This window comes from Somniosus microcephalus, chromosome 15 (assembly GCF_052327205.1).
Source record: "Somniosus microcephalus isolate GS21.2 chromosome 15, FLI_Smic_1.0, whole genome shotgun sequence".
In the NCBI taxonomy this organism is placed as follows: Eukaryota; Metazoa; Chordata; class Chondrichthyes; order Squaliformes; family Somniosidae; genus Somniosus; species Somniosus microcephalus.
This window is the reverse complement of record NC_141001.1, coordinates 50,971,843-50,991,418: the sequence shown is the minus strand read 5'-3', so window position 1 is coordinate 50,991,418 and position 19,576 is coordinate 50,971,843. Positions and strand designations below refer to the sequence as shown.

The 19,576-nt window shown below is 48.2% G+C and overlaps 1 pseudogene; it reads right to left on the bottom strand.

Moving 5' to 3' along the window:
- Positions 1 to 17,380: 17,380 nt before the first annotated feature.
- LOC147106722 (perilipin-2 pseudogene) lies at positions 17,381 to 17,956 on the bottom strand (annotated as a pseudogene).
- Between the last annotated feature and the right edge of the window lie 1,620 nt (positions 17,957 to 19,576).

The following is a 19,576-nucleotide window of genomic DNA, read 5'->3' as shown; positions in this document are numbered from 1 at the left end:
AGACTGATCATGACGTCATTTCAGTGTGCAACGCCTTTTTGGCACCCCGGACCGGAAATTCAGTGGCGCCCCCCTCTGTTCCGACCGGCGCTAATAAGGACAGCTTCCTGGAATGTTCCCCAGTGGCTCTCGGGCTTAGGGGGGCGCTCTTTAAAGGGGACTGCACTGGTATAAAAGCGGCAGCCATTTTGGGAGCACAACTTATTTGAGATTTACACAGAGTTGCAAAGTTGAACTCTGAGCCATTTCACCAGTGACCCAGTGCTGCCAGAGGACCTTCAGCCTTCATACCATCACCCTGCTGCTGGTGAGCGTTTACACCATATTTAATTTCTGCTGACCTGTTATTATAGGGGCTGCTTTGGAGGGGAACGTCCTGCTGCTCGACCATCTGGAAAGGGCACAGGGACGGAGGGAGAGAGGGCCAGGAATGGCCAGATGGAGGAGGGCCAACAGACGTCGCCACACCAGACCTTACGCTGCCAGGGTATTCAGGCAGCAGTTCTCTTACCTCAACATGTCGGAGGAGCAGTGTGTTAGGAGGCTGCGATTCCGAAAGGAGGTGGTGACTGAGCTGTGCCACCTGCTTCAGAAAGATCTGCAGCCGCAGATAAGATGCAGGACCTCTCTGTCGGTGGCTGTGAAGATAACAGTGACATTGAATTTCTATGCGACCGGCTCCTTCCAGTCAGCAACTGAGAACATTGCCAACATATCCCAGTTTGCGGTGCATAGCTGCATCCAGCAGGTTACAGATGCCCTGTTTAAAAGGCGGCGTCAGTACATATCCTTCAATGTGACACCGGAGAAGCAGTGGGAGCGCGCAGAGGGCTTCGCGACAATAGCGGACTTCCCCATGGTGCAGGGCGCCATTGACTGCACGCACGTGGCTTTGCGGGCGCCTGTACAGAATCCTGAGGAGTTCCGCAACCGCAAGGGGTTCCACTCCTTGAATGTGCAGCTGGTCTGTGACCACCGGCAGCTGATCCTGGCGGTCAATGCACAGTTCCCAGGCAGCAGCCACGACGCTTTCATCCTGCGCCAGACTTCAGTCGCTGACCTTTTCGAGGCCCCAGCTCACCCAGAAGGCTGGCTTCTTGGCGACAAGGGCTATCCACTGTGCCCATGGCTGATGACCCCGCTCCAGATGCCCAGCACCCCTGCAGAAGAGCACTACAATATCAGCCATCAGGCGACGAGGAACATTGTGGAGCACACAATCGGCGTGCTGAAGCAACGGTTCTGCTGTTTGGACCATTCGGGAGGAGCCTTGCAGTACTCACCAGAGAGAGTCTCCCACTTCGTCGTTGTCTGCTGCATGCTCCATAACCTCGCCACCCTGTGCACCCAGCCAATGCCAGCAGACATTGAAGGACCAGCAGAGGAGGGGGAGGAGCAGGAGGAGGAGGAGGAGGAGGAGGAGGAGGAGGAGGAGGAGGAGGAGGAGGACCAAGACGGGAGGGTCCGAGAAACTGGAAGGGCCGTCCGTCTGAGGCTGATAAGGAGTCGGTTCTAGGCCCCTCTCACGGACTGCTTGGTGCCCTTCGAAGACCAGGAATGGAACCATTTGGATAACCAAAAGCCTATGAAGGCCACAATGATTGTAAATAGCAGACATGGCCAATGACATTAAAATTTTTTGTTTATTTTGAAAACTGCTTCCTTCCAACATGACAAAGCAATGGCAACAGAAAACTTAACTAACAAACTAATACATACGTGGCTCGCACACCCGGGAGACTATCCAAAACATGACTAACATTCAGAACAACGTCCACGGCCTTGATTTCTAGAAATAGGACGTTTCAGCAGCACCTTCTACTCTTTCCCCTTTGATGGTGATCTACTTCTCTTGCAAGAACGGCCCCTTCCCTCCCTGCAGCTCCTCCGTAATGGGACCCCAGTGGCTGCATGAAGGCTGGGGGATGCCTGCTGACTGTCCGAAAGCGCAGATGCCCCTGAGGGACGGCCTGGATGAACTCTGGGCTTGGAGGGGCCGGATGCTGACTGCTCCAAATGGGCATGGGTGGAAGCAGTCTGTCCTGCAGGTGATGGCAGCGGCAGTGGAGACATGCCAGCATTGGCATCAGGAATGCTGACATCCTGAGAGCGGACACCTGCTCCGTGGTTGGCCGACACACTGGCACTCTGACGGGGCAGCATCGCAGCATGCGGACCAATCGGCTGGTCCACAGATTGCTGGCCTGCTGTGGTGCTGCAAGGGCCCCGGGTAATCCTGCCTGATCCATCGAGGGTGGCAGCAGTCAGTGCTTGTGTGGCCTCAATCTGTCTCTGCATGAGGCCAGCGAGGGACTGCGTGGCAGCACTCAGCACTTGCGTGGCAGGTGCTAGTGCTTCGGTGAAGCCCTGGACAGTCCTTTCCAGTGATGTTGCGATGCCCTGGACAGTCCTTTCCAGTGATGTTGCAACGCCCTGGACAGTCCTTTCCAGTGATGTTGCGACGCCCTGGACAGTCCTTTCCAGGGCTGCCCCGAAGCCCTGGGCACTCCTTTCCAGGGCTGCCCCGAAATCCTGCACAATCCTTTCCTGTGCTGCCCCGAAGTCTTGCACACTCCTTGCCAGTGTCTCGATGGATTCAGGCATCCTTGCAACTGCAGCCATCAGCTCAGTGTGCCTGAGTCGAGCCTGGGCGCTCATTTCTGTGAGGGAACGCACCTCTTCTGCGCTCTGTGCAGCAGTCATCGTGGCCTGACGCGCCCTCCGGGGAGACAGCTCCCGAACTTCCCTACCCCCTTGCACTGCTGGAGGCCGCTGGTTCCTCCTCAGAGCCATCCCCCCCGCTCCCTTCCAGGGAAGCACTATCCCCAGTCTGCAGATGGGCTGGCTCGCCTGAGGGTGGGACGGATGGTCTGGCTCCCTCCTGGTCGTCGCCTCCGGAGTCAGTGTCCCTGGCAGCTTGATGGCCCAGCTCCCAAGCTGGTGATGCAGCATCTGAAAGCAGAGAGGTTGAAGAGTGGCTTTAGCGAAAGGACAGGGTGGCAGCAAGGGATGCAAGAGTGCTGCAATGCTCTGACATGGGCCCAGACTGAAAAAGCATGCTGGTGGGGGGAACAAGTGGAAGGAGAGAATTCAAAAAGGTGATGACCTTACCATCGCTGTGCACAATGGGGTCGGCAGCTCCAGTGGTGACACGACCACTCATCCGGCCTCCAGCAATCTGGTGGACTCTTTCCTCCGGGTCCGTGAGTTCCTGCAGCTGACGAGGGCCCCCTCCAGTATGATTCTGTTCCCTCCGGTTCCTGGCCAGCTTGCCCTGCAGGAGAAAGGACAGGAAGTTCTGAAACATGCTGCCCTGAGTTGTCATCTCATGCCCCCCCATGGTGGATCAGCCCTTACATTATGTCCTGAGTTGTCATCTCATGCCCCCCCCATGGTGGATCAGCCCTTACATTATGTCCTGAATTGAATGTGCGTGTGTGTTCCCAGAAAGGGCCATGGGTGCTGGCTGAGAGATGGCCATTGGGGCATCGAGCACCCTCTGGCCATAAAGTCAGGTGCAGATGGAGGGATGAAGAAGATTGCCAACAAGCCACTCACCCTAACAACCTGAGTGAGATCGTTGAACTTCTTCCTGCATTGCACAGGAGTCCTGGGCGCCACGCTGCTGGAGTTGACTCTTTGACAAACTTCCCTCCAAGCTCTGCGGTACTCGTTCTGATGAGGCCTCCTGCCATTGTTAGGGTACAGCACTGCTCGCCGGTGCTCCACTGCGTCAACCAAAGCATCCAATGCCCTTTCGGAAAACTGCTCCGCTCTCTGCCTCACCCTCTCCATCTGGTCAAAGTTTGTAATGCCTCAGATTGCACAGCGTCGATTTTGAGGCCTACAGGGCGATGAGTCTGGCTGCTGAACCTAAATGACCCGCCCCTTTAAGAGCTGGCCAGTGCCAGCATGTCTCGTGGTCATCGATTATTGACAGCACCTGCGCTGCGCCCGTCCGCCCAGATATTGAGTAGCGCCGCCAGGTTAGTGCCTTAGGAGTCCCATGCAGCGCCTGATTTAACGCCGCAATCACCTTCAGGGGCGCAGCAACCCAATATTGCTGGAGGTGGCGATAAGTTGCGCCTGGCGATAAAATTTGTGCATCGCCAATTCTAGCGCCCCGAGCGGGGCTATACCCAATTTCTCCCCCTTTGAGTCTCGGGTAATCAAAGGTATTTTGATTTTGGTGGATATCCTGGAATAAGACTTAGAAATGTAAAAATGTAACGAAGTTAAGATTTGAGAATAAGGATCTCTGAGAATAAGAATTGTAAGCTTTTTGTATTTTGAACTGTTAAAGTTGCGATTGAATCACCAGCTGTAATTACATGTCGGTTCTTTAATAAATCTATATATTTTTAGAATTGTCTCACATAGTACTTCTGGATCAAACTCACAAACTCAATCTCTGTACACTCTTACATGAGGAGTTGCAGAATTCTGGGGGAGTTTTCCGGACCCTCATAATATCCGGAAGGTTACAGTTTTGTTAAATTTATTAAAAGTGCTATCTGGAGGGCGGTAACATCTTCAGGTCATTCCTTTCCTTTAGGGAGAGTTAGCCTGGACCTTTAGACCCAATTAAGTGTCTTATAGGATTCGGCTATCTCTAACTTTAGTTGAAGGTGAACGTCTGGGGAATACGCCTGATCTGGGGTAGCCCGAAAAGGGCTAGGACTAGTAATTATCCCTTCAGCTATGGGTCTGGGAGTAGGGATTTAATATTTAAAAAGCCAGTTGCAGGGTAGTCGATTGCATTACAGAAACCATCCTGTTGAAAATCTGGGCACAAATTTGACTTTTCCTAAACTTGAGCCAGGACACTTACGCAGTGGGAATGTGATGCAGGATCTTTCCACATTCCCAAAATCCTTCTTATCAGTCTCCCATCCCCTCCATTCATAAAACTCAGCCGCTCACTGTCCTGTACTATGTCCTGCTCACCCATCACTGCCACCAACCCCACCCACCCCATCATCTCTGCTCTACCCCGTCTCCCAATGCATTGAATTTAAACTGCTCGTATTCTTCTCCAAATCCCTCCATGGTCTTGCTCCACCCTACTTTGCAATCTCCTCCAGCTTTTTGGCTCCTCTCACACCTTTCAGTCCTCTGTCTCTGGACTTCTGTGCCTCCCACTTTCTCTTTGCCCCATTATTGGTGGCAGAGCCTTCAGCCCCCTCGACCCTACTGTCTGGAATTGCCTCCCTAACTTGCACTCCCGCCTGTCTCCTTATGTCCCCCTTTACCTTTAAAAGTGTTCTTAGAGCCTATCCTTCTAACAAAGATTTCAGTCATCTCTCCTAATTCTCCCACAATGGCTCAGCATCTGTTCCTTTCTTTTTTTTAAAAAAAACCTCTCTGTTAAGCATCATTTTTTTTGTTAAAGGTGCCATATAAATGCAAGTTATGTAGAATTTTACAGCCAGAAACAGGCCATTCAGCCCAACTGGTTTGTGCCAGTATTTGTGCTCCACACGAGCCTCCTCTCATCTTACTTCATCTCACCCTATCAACATATCCTTCTATTCCTTTCTCCCTTATGTTTATCTAGCTTCCCCTTAAATGTGTCTATGATAATTGTCTCAAACACTCCATGTGCTAGTGAGTTCCACATTCTCACCACGTGCTGCACGCCTGCTGTGCATTGCCAGCATTTCCTGTTTAATTTCAAATTCCCAGCCTTTGAAAGGGTTTTCATTTTATCTCCATTTCCTCCATACCAAATGCTTTTGGCACCAAGACAAAAAGTTGTCACTGGGTTGACAGATCTCACTTGTCATGTTATTGTGCCAATAAACCAACACAAACGATCTGTGTGATGATTTGTGAAAGTTGACAAGTGACCTTGCCCAAATGTGATGTTACCATTTTCAAGCACTGTGCAAGTATTTTGCAGTCTGTGTTGATGAGGGAGATGACTGTGTAATTTGCACACTTCAATGGATCCCTTCCTGATTCCAGTATAATTAAGATAATTTCAAGACAGAGGGATTCTGACAGAGAACCTTGATCTTAGTTATCATTTTAAAAAAACTAGTAATGATGACATTTATAGAAAGTCAATGACATTTGAAGCAAAGCCTCTAAAATAGTCATCTGCTCTAGGGGCTTTGTGAGGAGTGATGGCTGCTTCTATTTCACTTGATCCAAAACATCTTCCTGATCTGGGAATAACATTTTATATTTTTATTTCTGTAATTGTCAATGAAATCCTATGGAAAAATTGGTGGCTCTGAAGTGAGTTCATCTGGCACTCCTCTCATTATAATTTGAGGGAAGATGTCTTTCCTTAGGTACTTCAGATCCTCGTGCTCATTTTTAATGGCTGGCCACTTTAACACATGCACCTTTTTCAGGTAAGACATTAAACTGAGTGACATAAATCGTGCCATTCATGTAGAAATGACTTATGAAATATACTGGGCGGCCTGCTGGTGGCGCTGTCCAGGGAGAGTATAAATACTCGGGCATGGGCCCAGCTTGCTCAGGGACATTTTGTAAACAGGAACTAGTGAAGGATAACTAGACTTCCATGTTGTGAAACAGTCGATTAAAGCCTTGTTTAATACACTGACCAAGTGCCTAGTAGTTTTCTTACATCAATTTAATCAACTGTATATCGGCTCCACGCTCTGAGTGGTTTTGGGAACAGACAGCTACGGCTCAAACGGTGGAAGGGAACCAGAGGTAGTAATCAATCCATCATGGAGAAACTACTCCGACCCGCCCGTGTTGACCTGGACCCGAATTCACCTACAACGGCCAAGGTATGGAAACACTGGTATCGTACCTTCAGCAACTCCCTCAGGGTGTGTGGTGAGAATGTTCCTGATAAATTAGAGATACTTGCCAATTATGTATCTCCTCATCACTATATCGAAGACTGTGTAGACTATGACTCCACTATCCAAATACTACAGCAACTATATGATAAGGCCCCAAACGAAATTTTTGCTCGGCATCTACTGGCCACAACTCAACAACAACCTAGGGTATCACCTGATGAATTCCTTCAAAAGCTTCGCAGGCTCAGCAAGGATTGTAATCTCAAAGCTGTCTCAGCTAAGCAGTACCAGGAGGCGTTAATTCGTGATTCCTTTATTAACGGAATTGCATCTCCTTTCATATGCCAGCATCTGTTGGAGAATAAAACCCTGGCAGCGAGCAGCGAGGCCCGACCACAGCGGCGGACCTGGGTGTGGATTGAGGAGTGAGCAGCGAGGTATAAAACCGGCAGTGAGCAGCAAGGCCCGACCACAGCGGCGGACCTGGGTGTGGATTGAGGAGCGAGCAGCGAGGTATAAAACCGGCAGCGAGCAGCGAGGCCCGACCACAGCGGCAGACCTGGGTGTGGATTGAGGAGCGAGCAGCGAGGTATAAAACCGGCAGTGAGCAGCGAGGCCCGACCACAGCGGCGGAGCTGGGTGTGGATTGAGGAGCGAGCAGCGAGGTATAAAACCGGCAGTGAGCAGCAAGGCCCGACCACAGCGGCGGACCTGGGTGTGGATTGAGGAGCGAGAAGCGAGGTATAAAACCGGCAGCGAGCAGCAAGGCCCGACCACAGCGGCGGACCTGGGTGTGGATTGAGGAGCGAGTAGCGAGGTATAAAACCGGCAGCGAGCAGCGAGGCCCGACCACAGCGGCGGACCTGGGTGTGGATTGAGGAGCGAGCAGCGAGGCTTACCAATTCAGCAACGGGAGAGAGAGGTAAAAAGTAATCAAAGTGTGACATCACCAGAAAGCAGGTAAGTGATTGGTTGGTGAGTATTTCTCTCTTTCTCCTTTTTTTCCAAACTTAAACTCTGTGGTTTATAGTTTCTAAGCTCTGAGGTGTAGCGGGGGCTGCTGGTAACCAAAAATGTAACTTAATTTAAAGGAAGTAAAGGGTAAGTCATGTCAGGACAGCTCAGCCCCGTAGTTTGCTCCTCCTGCACTATGTGGGAAATCAGGGACACTTCCTGTGTCCCTGACAACCATGTGCGGGAAGTGTGTCCAGCTGAAGCTACTGACAGACCGCATTGCGGCACTGGAGCAGTGGATGGATAGATATTGGAGCATTCGCGAGGCTGAGGAAGTCGTGGATAGCACGTTTAGGGAGGTGGTCACACCGCAGGTAAAGGTTGCACAGGCAAAAAGGGAATGGGTGTCCATCAGGCAAAATACTAGGCGCAGGCAGGTAGTGCAGGAATCCCCTGGGGTCATCCCCCTCTCGAACAGTTATACCATTTTGGATACTGTTGGGGGGGATGGCTTAATAGGGGAAGGCAGCAGCAGCCAACCTCCTGGGGTGGTTCTGCTGCACAGGACGGAAGGAAAAAGAGGGGTAGAACTATAGTGATAGGGGATTCTTTTGTAAGGGGAATAGGTAGGTATTTCTGCAGCAGCAAACGAGACTCCAGGATGGTGAGTTGCCTCCCTGGTGCAAGGGTCAAGGATGTCTCGGAGAAGCTGCAGAAAATTTTGGAAAGAGAGGGTGAACAGCCAGTTGTCATGGTGCATATAGGTACCAACGATATAGGTAAAGAACAGGGTGAGGTCCTAAAAGCTAAATATAGGGAGTTAGGAGGTAAATTAAAAAATAGGACGTCAAAGGTATTAATCTCAGGATTGCTACCAGTGCCACATGCTAGTCAGTGTAGAAATAGAAGGATACTTCAAATGAATACGTGGCTAGAGGAATGGTGCAAGGGGGAGGGATTCAAATTCCTAGGACATTGGAACCGGTTCTGGGGAAGGTGGAACCAGTACAAACCGGACGGTCTACACCAGGGCAGGACCAGGACCAATGTCCTTGGGGGAGTGTTTGCTAGTGCTGTGGAGGAGGGTTTAAACTAAAATGGCAGGGGGTTGGGAACCTGAACAGGGAGACAAAGGAAAGGGAAACAAGGATAGAAGCAAAAGACAGGAAGGAGAAAAACAAAGATGGCAATCAGAGAAATCAAGGGTTTAAAACAAACATGGCCAGAGTAAATAATAATTCTAAAAGGTCTAAGAGCATTAAAAAAACAAGCCTGAAGGCTTTGTGTCTTAATGCAAGGAGCATCCGTAACAAGGTGGATGAATTAGCAGCGCAAATAGAGGTAAATGAATATGATATGATTGGGATTACGGAAACATGGCTCCAGGGGGACCAAGGCTGGGAACTCAACATCCAAGGGTATTCAATATTCAGGAAAAGGAGGTGGGGTAGCATTGCTGGTTAAAGAGGGGATTAACACAATTGTAAGGAAAGATATTAGCTCTGATGATATGGAATCTGTATGGGTAGAACTGAGAAATACCAATGGGCAGAAAACGTTAGTGGGAGTGGTGTATAGACCCCCAAACAGTAATGAGGAGGTTGGGGATGGCATTAAAAGGGAAATTAGAGAAGCGTGCAATAAGGGCACAGCAGTCATCATGGGTGACTTTAATCTACATATAGATTGGGCTAACCAAATTAGTAACAATACTGTGGAGGAGGAATTCCTGGAGTGTATACGGGATGGTTTCCTGGACTAATATGTCGAGGAACCAACTAGGGATCAGGTCATCTTAGACTGGGTATTATGCAATGAGAAAGGATTAATTAGCAATCTTGTTGTGCGAGGCCCCTTGGGTCAGAGCGATCATAATATGATAGGATTCTTCATTAAGGTGGAGAGTGAAGTAGTTGACTCAGAGACTAAGGTCCTGAATTTAAATAAAGGGAACTATGATGTTATGAGACGTGAGTTGGGTAGGATTGATTGGGTAATGTCACTCAAAGGGTTGACGGTGGATAGGCAATGGCAAACATTCAAAGATCGCATGGATGAACTACAGAATTTGTTTATCCCAGTTTGGCATAAAAATAAATCAAAAAAGGTGACTCAACCGTGGCTAACAAGGGAAATTAGGGATAATATAAGATCCAAAGAGAGGACATATAAATTGGCCTAAAAAAGCAGCAAACCTGAGGATTGGGAGCAATTTAGGATTCAGCAAAGGAGGACAAAGGGATTAATTAAGAGGGGCAAAATAGATTATGAAAGTAAGCTTGCAGGGAACATAAAAACTGACTGTAAAAGCTTTTATAGATATTTGAAGAGAAAAAGATTGGCGAAGTCAAGCGTAGGTCCCTTACAGTCAGAATCAGGGGAATTTATAATGGGGAACAAAGAAATGGCAGACCAATTAAATACATATTTTGGTTCTGTCTTCATAATGGAGGACACAAATAACCTACCAGAGATGTCGGGGAACATAGGGGCTAATGAGAGGGAGGAACTGAAAGAAATCAGTATTTGTAGGGAAATGGTGTTGGGGAAGTTGATGGGATTGAAGGCCGATAAATCCCCAGGGCCTGATAATCTACATCCTAGGGTACTTAAGGAAGTGGCCCTGGAGATAGTAGATGCATTGCTGGTCATCTTCCAGAACTTGATAGACTCTGGAACAGTACCCATGGATTGGAGGGTAGCTAATGTTACCCCACTATTCAAAAAAGGTGGTAGAGAAAAAGCGGGGAATTATAGACCGGTCAGCCTGACATTGGTAGTGGGGAAAATGCTAGAGTCCATTATAAAAGATGTAATAGCAGAGCACTTGGAAAGCAGTGACAGGATCGGACAAAATCAACATGGATTTACAAAAGGTAAATCGTGCTTGACTAATCTACTGGAATTTTTTGAGGATGTAACTGGTAAAATAAATAAGGGAGAACCAGTGGATGTGGTGTATTTGGACTTTCAGAAGGCTTTCGATAAGGTCCCGCATAAGAGATTAGCGTGCAAAATTAAGGCACAAGGGATTGGGGGCAAGGTATTGACTTGGATAGAGAACTGGTTGGCGGATAGAAAGCAAAGTGTTGGAATAAACGGGTCATTTTCCGAGTGGCAGGCAGTGACTAGTGGGTTACCGCAAGGATCGGTCCTAGGACCCCAGCTGTTCACAATATATATTAATGATCTGGACGAGGGAATTGGATGTAATATCTCCAAATTTGCAGACGACACAAAGCTGGGTGGGTGGGTATGCTGTGAGGAGGATGTTGTGAAACTCCAGTACGATTTGGACAGGTTGGGTGATTGGGCAGAAACATGGCAAATGCACTATAATGTGGATAAATGTGAGGTTATCCACTTTGGTGGCAAAAACAGGAAGGCAGATTATTATTTGAATGGCAATAGATTGGGAGAATGGGAAGTGCAAAGAGACCTGGGTGTTCTTGTGCACCAGTCGCTGAAGGTAAGCATGCAGGTGCAGCAGGCAGTTAAGAAGGCAAATGGTATGTTGGCCTTCGTAGCAAGAGGGTTCGAGTACAGGAACAAGGATGTCTTGCTGCAGTTGTACAGGGCCTTGGTGAGACCGCACCTTGAGTATTGTGTGCAGTTTTGGTCACCTTATCTGAGGAACGATGTTCTTGCCATGGAAGGAGTGCAGCGAAGATTCACCAGGCTGATACCTGGGATGGCAGGAATGACGTATGAGGAGAGATTGTGTCGATTGGGCTTATACTCACTGGAGTTTAGAAGATTGAGAGGGGATCTCATCGAAACCTATAAAATTCTGTCAGGACTGGACAGACGAGATGCTGGAAGGATGTTTCCGATGGCCGGGGAGTCGAGAACCAGGGGTCATAGTCTAAGGATAAGGGGTAAGCCATTTAGGACTGAGATGAGGAGGAATTTCTTCACCCAGAGAGTGGTGAATTTGTGGAATTCTCTGCCACAGAGGGTGGTGGAGGCCAGTTCGTTAAATATATTCAAGAAGGAGTTGGATATATTTCTTAAGGCTAAAGGGATCAAGGGATATGGGGAGAAGGCAGGGACAGGGTACTGAATTTAGATGATCAGCCATGATCTCATTGAATGGCGGAGCAGGCTCGAGGGGCTGAATGGCCTATTCCTGCTCCTATCTTCTATGTTTCTATGTTTCAAGTTACAAGCTGCCTATGACCAGGCATGTTCTCTGGACTTAGCAAAAAAATGCAGCTGCCTATGACCAGGCATGTTCTCTGGACTTAGCAAAAAAAATTGCAGATGCCTATCTTTTACCGTGTGCACGGACTGCTGCTATCATTTTTGGTGACTCCTCCAATGGGCCTCGGGCGGAAACCCTCACTGATGACTACTCTATCCTAGCCGATGATGACCCTACCCTAGAAGCCCTCACTGATGACAACCCTGCCCTAGCGGCATCTTGGCAATCTGGAAGGAAGTGTTTCTTCTGTGGAGGTGCATTCCACTATAGGAAATGTTGTCCCGCTCGTAACGCAACCTGCAGTCATTGCAGTAAGAAAGGTCACTTTTCTAAGGTATGCCAGTCAAGAGCCTCTGTTAGTAAGAAAGGTCACTTTTCTAAGGTATACCGGTCAAGAGCCCCTGTTAGTTTTGCAGCTGCTATCTATAAAACTGCTCCTCCCCCAAGAGCCACGACTAAGGTTACAGCTGCTATCTATAAAACTGCTCCTCCCCCAAGAGCCACTACTAAGGTCACAACTGTCAAGGGTAAAACTGCTCCTCCTCCCATCACAGCTGTTTTTCCCCAAAGTCTGTCCCATGCAGGCACGAATGTTTCGGTAAATGGACACATTTTGAGTGCACTAATCGACTCATGCAGCTCTGACAGCTTCATCAGTGAGCAGGCTGTAAGTTAAAACTGCGTATTTACCCCTCAGACAGGGAAATTGCAATGGCTCTGATGACACTGACCACCAACTCTTCCTGCTTTTGTCTTGTTGACCTTATTCTCAATGGCCGGACTTATTACTCCACCTGGCTCGGGGTGCTCAAAAACCTATGCAGTGATGTGCTCCTGGGACAGGATTTCCAGAAACAACACAAAAGACTCACTTTTGAGTTTGGAGGGTCAAAAACGCAGCTTACTATTTCCAAAGTACCGCTTTGTGCACTTTCGGCAGCTTCGCTCGACGAGCCCTCCTTGTTTGCCAATCTTTCCCCCCGGTGTAAGCCCATAGTCACTAAATCATGATGTTTCACCCAAGATGATCTATCCTTTATCGAGGCAGAGATCTCTCATTTTCTAGCTCACAGTATCATTGAGCCATGTTCATCTTCCTGGCGGGCTCAAGTCGTTGTTGTTAAAAATCCTCTGAAGCTACACAAGAAACGTCTTTTCGTCGATTACTTGCAAACTATTAACCAGTATACCGACCTGGATGCCTACCCACTACCACGCATCGATGACATGGTCAATAACCTTGCCAACTACAAGGTATTTTCAACTTTTGACTTAAAGAGCGCATACCATCAAGTACCGTTAAAGGACTCTGACAAAAAGTATATGGCCTTTGAGGGTACTTAAGGAAGTGGCCCTGGAGATAGTAGATGCATTGCTGGTCATCTTCCAGAACTCGATCGACTCTGGAACAGTACCCATGGATTGGAGGGTAGCATTTTCCCCACTACCGATGTCAGGCTTACCGGTCTATAATTCCCCGCTTTTTCTCTACCACCTTTTTTGAATAGTGGGGTAACATTAGCTAGGCTTTACCAGTTTTGTCGCCTTCCATTTGGGGTCACCAATGGGGTGGCCGTCTTCCAACAGGCAATAGATAGCCTAGTCAAACAGGAGAACTTAACGGACACTTTTCCATATCTGGATAATATCACCATTGCTGGTCATAATCAGAAGGAGCATGATGCCAACCTCCAGAAATTTCTTGACGTTCTCCATCGTCGCAACTTAACCTTAAATGAGTCCAAATCTGTGAAATCAGTACCATCAGTCAACATCCTTGGCTACTGGGTGGGCAATGGTGTCATCAAACCGGATCCGGAGCGACTTCGTCCGCTTCAGGAGCTCCCTCCTCCTACGAATCTCGGCTCTCTTCATCGGGACCTCAGCATGTTCGCCTATTATGCGAAGTGGATACTCCACTTTTCCAACAAGACCCAGCCTCTGCTTCATGCGAAGTCATTTCCATTGAAGGCAACGGCTATTTCAGCTTTCGACCTCCTCAAGCAACAATTGGAAAAAGCCATGCTTCGTTCCATCAATGAAAATCTCCCTTTCGTGGTCGAGTGCGATGCATCGGATGTGGCGATCTCGGCTACCTTGAATCAAGGTGGTCAACCCATTGCATTTCTGTCCAGAACTTTGCAGGGTAGCGAGTTCCATTATCTTCCTGTCGAAAAGGAGGCTACGACTATCATCGAAGCAGTACGTAAATGGAGTAATTTTCTCGCTCGTCGCCATTTCATGCTTATAACCGATCAGCACTCCGTGGCCTTTATGCTGGATAACTGGAAACGCACTAAGATCAAGAATCACAAAATACAGCTGTGGAGGATGGAATTGGCTGCCTTTGGCTACACCATACATTATCGACCCAGCAAAGAGAATGTGGCCCCGGATACCCTCACGTGTGCATTCTGCTCTTCCATGTCAACTTCGACTCTTGCGGATCTTCATACTGACTTATGCCATCCTGGCGTTACCCGTATGTTACACTTTGTGCGATCTAAAAATCTCCCATTTTCTACGGAAGACATGAGAAGAACATGCTCCACTTGTAGAACTTGCACAGAATTAAAACCGCAATTCTTCCATCCTTCGGATGGCTCGCTCATACACGCTACACAGTCTATGCAGCGACTCAGCATTGACTTTAAGGGGCCACTGTCTTCCTCAATGCGAAACACCTACTTGCTTACTATGGTGGACGAATATTCACACTTTCCCTTTGCTTTCCCTGCCTGTTCTGTGGTTCAGGCAGACATTAAGGCCGCGATTTCAATAAAGGAGGCGGGTTGATGGTGGGCGCGCTGCTCAGCGTCTTTCGGACCCGCTCCCGGATGCCACCGACCCACAGATCAGATTTTACCTTGATTGGCCTCATTACAGCTGATGTGCAGGTCCCTCCAGGCAATTGCTGGCAGAGTGTCAGGTTCTCACCTCGGATGGCGCGTTGTTTCAGGAAAGATTTAAAGGGGCCATGCACCCTTTGCAAAAGCATTAGCTTTTCTGTTACAAGTGCTGGCTGCTGCAGGAATGGCAGCCCCAAAAACTAAGGCTGCACCCAGGTTCAATGAGGGCTTCCTCCATGCTCTTGTGGAGGGAGTCAGAGGGAATCAGGAGGTCCTCTTCCCTGGAAACGGAAGGAGGAGGCCTGCTCAGCAAACCAAGGCAACTTGGCTGCAAGTTGCTGAGGAGGTGATTTCGAGGTCTGTGTGCAGACGCACGTGGGTTCAGTGTCAAAAAAGGTTTAATGATCGGCTGAGATCACCTAAAGTGTGGCCTCTGTGTTCTGGGAAATGGAATTTCAAGAGTGAGGGCTCAGGGAGAATTCCATTTAGAATGTTGATGGTGCCATTGAGCGCAAACCACCATTTATTGGGCAGATGATGCCTGGGGTTTTGAGAATTTCGGACTTATATTCATCTCCATGTGCCAGCCACCTGTGGTTACATAGAAACATAGAAGATAGGAGCAGGAGTAGGCCATTCGGCCCCTCGAGCCTGCTCCGCCATTCAATGAGATCATGGCTGATCATCCAAATTCAGTACCCTGTCCCTGCCTTCTCTCCATATCCCTTGCTCCCTTTAGCCTTAAGAAATATATCTAACTCCTTCTTGAATATATTTAATGAATTGGCCTCTACTACCTTCTGTGGTAGAGAATTCCACAAGTTCACCACTCTCTGGGTGAAGAAACTCCTCCTCATCTCTGTCCGAAATGGCTTACCCCTTATCCTTAGACTGTGACCCCTGGTTCTGGACTCCCCGGCCATCGGGAACATCCTTCCTGCATCTAGTCTGTCTAGTCCTGTTAGAATTTTATAAGTTTCAATGAGATCCCCTCTCATTCTTCTAAACTCCAGCGAGTATAAGCCCAATCGACCCAATCTCTCCTCATACGTCATTCCTGCCATCCCAGGTATCAGCCTGGTGAATCTTCGCTGCACTCCCTCCATGGCAAGAACATCCTTCCTCAGATAAGGCGACCAAAACTGCACACAATACGTAAGGTGTGGTCTCACCAAGGCCCTGTACAACTGCAGAAAGACATCCTTGCGCCTGTACTCGAATCCTCTCACTATGAAAGCCAACATACCATTTGCCTTCTTAACCACCTGCTGCACCTGCATGCTTACCTTCAGCGACTGGTGCACAAGGACACCCAGGTCTCGTTGCACTTCCCCTTCTCCCAATCTATTGCCATTCAGATAATAATCTGTCTTCCTGTTTTTGACACCAAAGTGGATAACCTCGCATTTATCCACGTTATATTGCATCTGCCATGCTTCTGCCCAATCACCCAACCTGTCCAAATCATACTGGAATTTCTCGGCATCCTCCTCACAGCACACACGCCCACCCAGCTTTGTGTCATCTGCAAACTTGGAGATATTACATCTAGTTCCCTCGTCTAGATCATTAATATATTTTGTGAATAGCTGGGGTCCTAGGACCGATCCCTGCGGTACCCCACTAGTCACTGCCTGCCACTTGGCAAGTATGTATTTAATTGGTCTGCCATTTCTTTGTTCCCCATTATAAATTCCCCTGATTCTGACTGCAAGGGACCTACGCTTGACTTCACCAATCTTTTTCTCTCCACATATCTATAAAAGCTTTTACAAGCAGTTTTTATGTTCCCTGCAAGCTTACTCTCATACTCTATTTCCCCTTCTTAATTGATCCCTTTGTCCTCCTTTGTTGAATCCTAAACTGCTCCCAATCTTCAGGTTTACTGCTTTTTCTGGCCAATTTATATGTCCTCTCCTTGGATTTTATGCTATCCCTAATTTCTCTTGTTAGCCACGGTTGAGTCACCTTTTTTGTTTTATTTTTATGCCAAACTGGGGTGAACAAATTCTGTAGTTCATCCGTGCAATCTTTGAATGTTTGCCATTGCCTATCCACCGTCACCCCTTTGAGTGACGTTCCCCAATCACTCCTACCCAACTCGCACCTTATACCATCGTAGTTTCCTTTATTTAAATTCAGGACCCTAGATCAGCCAACATCCCTTCATCCCTTTAGCCTTAAGAAATATATCTAACTCCTTCTTGAATATTGTTTTTTTTCATTTTACATGCAATTGTTTATTACAATAATTACAAAATTGCATATAGAGCCATTAGTCAGCATCTTCATATTAAGGCTGACCAGTTGCAATTGCAAGACACTTCCAACTTGTTCACTGCATTTAGTGTAAACTAGTCACATGTTTGAAAACTACCAAACTGCAAAAAACATTAGATACAAATGAAGTTGCCTCAAAACCCTAAACAGTTAGCCCACTAAATAAAGCCAGCCAAGATTAAGGCAACATTGATTGCAAATACATTCAGTATAACCTACTCTACAATTTGGAATAAAGTGCTAGTGGTCAACAATGCGGTTTTTAATTCAAGCATCCAGCCTAGCAAGGAAAAGACTCCAATCTATTGAGACGTGTCAATTCCGGTGGGTTTTATTTCTACTGGCTCTTGGCCTTCCGTCAGCTGTGGGATAAAGGGTCCCACCAGCCAGTTAAGGGGAGTGTTGTGAAGCACATAGTCCATCGCCCCATCCATTGCCTCACGGATCTTCAGCAGTTGCTCTTTACTCTGTGCCAGGAATGGTGTAGACAGATCCTGGAAGGAGTTGGCTGATGAAAGAGAGCGGTCGATCTCTTCCGCTAGTTTACAGATGTGCTGCACTTGATCTTCAATATTCTGAGGCAGACCATGAACATTCGAAGCCAGGGTCCAGCAGATGGTTTGTAGCCGATCACAGAAATTCTGAATCATGGCCAGTGTTTCGGATTCAATTTGTTCAGGTTTCTCAGACAGCTCCTCTTTTGCTTGGCTATCTGGCTGCTGCTTTCTCCAGTCAAGCAGAATCAGATTCAAAGTTGCTTGAACATCCTGTAGTTTGAAATGCGCTGATTCTGCTCCTTTCTTGGCCATTTCAATCAGATCTACAAGGTTGTGGAGGTGAGAGAGGGTCTCCTGACCATTCTGCTTGGCTTGCTGCATCTTGGTTGAAGCGTAAGCTTACACGAATCTGGCATGGATGAGTGCATCCCTTGACTGGCGGCCAGCAATGTGGTCGCCTGCTGCTGGATTGGCCACATCTGACCCCGCAAGGCGTAACTCCCCGTCCTCCTCCTCATCCTCCTCCTCATTCTCCTCCTCATCCCCTTCCTTTCCTTCCAAGGAGGCTGTGTGTTGAGCCACTTGTTCGTCCAGCAGCACTAAGTCGCGCTGCTGTGCAATGTTGTGCAGGGCACAGCAGACCACGACCATTCTGGACACCCTGGCTGGTGCATACTGCAAGGCTCCACCAGATCTGTCTAGGCATCAGAAGCGCATTTTGAGCAAGCCGATGGTTTGCTCAATGATGCTTCTGGTGGATATGTGACTCACATTGTAGCGCTCCTCAGCTTTGTTTGATGGCCTCCTCATCAGTGTCATAAGCCACTTTTTCAGGGGATAGCCCTTGTCGCCAAGAAGCCATCTGGAAAGTTGGGTTGGCGGATGGAAGAGCTGAGGCACAGTAGACTGGCGCAGGATGAAGGAGTCATGGCAACTGCCAGGGTACTTTGCATGATGATCTTCCTGTGGTTACACACCAGCTGGACGTTCATGGAGTGGAATCCCTTGCGGTTGACAAATACAGCTCTGTTGTGATAGGGGCCCTCATGGCTACATGTCTGCAGTCTATGATGCCCTGCACCATTGGCAAGCAGGGCATCATAGACTGCAGCCAAAACACACGCACGGTCACACTTGGGCCATCCGCGGAGAAGTGAATTGTAATTGTGTGCCTTTGCAAAGAGGGCATCGGTGACCTGTGTGATGCAGATGTGTGCGGCCAACTGGGAGATGCCGCTGATGCACACTCAAAGTGGCCTGAAATTATTCCAATCAGGTCACACTGCAGATGAGTGTCAGCTTGAACAGTCACAAGGTCAGTAGATTTGCAAAATCTTATCCCATACCTCCAATAACAAAGTTGTTGCATTTGAATGACAGCCATGTTACAGAAGCGCTTTAAAAGTGCTGCACAAATGGCAACAAATCATTCCTTGAGAAACTCGTCTTCTTGCAGCTGGCGTGTTTCTGACAAGATTGGAAACAAAAGCCAGAAGCACGAAAATGAGAAACCACTATAAAAATAGTTTTAGCAAGGCCTTAACTACCTTAACTGCCTTAACTACCTGTCCCACCAGTTCCAGTCGGGTCAGTTTGGGAGCAGCTGACCCGAAACTCACGAAAATCGGGTGGGGGCAGGATGGAGGCGGGTTGACAGTTTGAAATCATTTTTTCTGATTTTCACTGCTGACCCGCCTCCAAACCTGCCTCCTCAGGGCTATTAAAATCGAGCCCGCAGGATCCCATATAAGTATTTGCAGGAGAAATATTAGTTTATGCGATGTGGACATCTCTGGCAAGACCAGCATTTATTGCCCATCCCTAATTGCCCTTGAGAAGGTGTGGTGAGCTGCCTTCTTGAACCGCTGCAGTCCGTGTGGTGAAGGTACACCCACAGTGCTGTTAGGTAGGGATTTCCAGGATTTTGACCCAGCGACGATGAAGGAACGATGATATACTTCTAAGTCAGGATGGTGTGTGACTTGGAGGGGAACTTGGAGG